This window comes from Salvelinus fontinalis, chromosome 8, assembly GCF_029448725.1.
Source record: "Salvelinus fontinalis isolate EN_2023a chromosome 8, ASM2944872v1, whole genome shotgun sequence".
Taxonomy (NCBI): domain Eukaryota; kingdom Metazoa; phylum Chordata; class Actinopteri; order Salmoniformes; family Salmonidae; genus Salvelinus; species Salvelinus fontinalis.
This window is the reverse complement of record NC_074672.1, coordinates 13,515,611-13,517,164: the sequence shown is the minus strand read 5'-3', so window position 1 is coordinate 13,517,164 and position 1,554 is coordinate 13,515,611.

Sequence of the window (1,554 nt, the reverse complement as noted above, 5' to 3'; positions counted from 1 at the left end):
TCATATGTACGTATTGGATTTTTTTGGTGTAAGTCTTATCCCATGTTGTTTTGATGCTGTTCCTAATGGTTACCACTAGAGAGCATACCTACCCTGTTTGGCTGCATTGCATTAGTGGAAACCAAGACTTTGGTCCGGGCAGACCTGATTGTAGTTAGACGTGTTAGTTGCGACCGGGACAATTTTAGCTAACCCACTTCCTAACCTTAACCTCATTCTCCTAACCTGTTACAAAAAGTTGCTTCTGCTAGTCAAAACCGACAGATCTGGCCTAAGAATAGTTTCCACTAATGTGATACAGCCCCTGTTTTACAGAGTTTATAGACACATGATTCACGTGATTGGATGGGCTATTTACAGATAGGTTGTATACAGCTGCAGCGATCAGTTAGCTGCACAGATAGCTGATGTTTAAAGTTAGTGAGGGAAATATAAGTCTCCTACTTCAGCGATTTTTGCAATTTGTTCCAGCCATTGGCAGCAGAGAACTGGAATGAAAGGCGGCCAAAAGAGGTGTTGGCTTTGGGGATGACCAGTAAGATATACCTGCTGGAGCGCGGGCTACGGGTGGGTGTTGTTATGGTGACCAGTGAGCTGAGATAAGGCGGAAGTTACCTAGCAGAGACTTATAGATGACCGGGAGCCAGTGGGTCTGGCAACCAGAGCATGCAGGTTGCAGTGGTGGGTTTTGGTGGTGGTGGGGCTTTGGTGACAACGGATGGCACTGTGATAGATTGCATCCAGTTTGATGAGTAGAGTGTTGGAAGCTATTTTGTAAATGACATCACCGAAGTCGAGGATCGGTAGGATAGTCAGTTTTACGAGGGTATGTTTGGCAGCGTGAGTGAAGGAGGCTTTGTTGCGAAATAGGAAGCCGATTCTAGATTTAATTTTGGATTGGAGATGTTTGATGTGAGTCTGGAAGGAGAGTTTACAGTCTAGCCAGACAACTAGGTATTTGTAGTTGTCCACATATTCTAAGTCAGAACCATCCAGAGTAGTGATGCTGGACGGGCGGGCAGGTGCGAGCAGCGATCGGTTGAAGAGCATGCATTTAGTTTTACGAGCGTTTAAGAGCAGTTGGAGACCACGGAAGGAGTGTGGTATGGCATTGAAGCTTGTTTGGAGGTTTGTTAACACAGTGTTCATAGACGGGCCAGATGTGTACAGAATGGTGTCGTCTGCGTAGAGGTGGATCAAGGTGTCACCCGCAGCAAGAGCGACATCGTTGATATGTACAGAGAAGAGAGTCCGCCCGAGAATTGAACCCTGTGGTACCCCCATGGAGACTGCCAGAGGTCTGGACAACTGGCAGTCCGATTTGACACACTGAACTCTATCTGAGAAGTAGTTGGTGAACCAGGCGAGGCAGTCATTTGAGAAACCAAGGCTGTTGAGTCTGCCAATGAGAATACGGTGATTGACGGAGTCGAAAGACTTGGCCAGGTCGATGAAGTACTGTGCTGTCAGAGTCGTTTAAAGAACAGAGGGTTGGAGTCTGGCGCAGAGAGCAGAGGGTTCGAATAAATGTATATTTATTCCCGGGAAAAACGG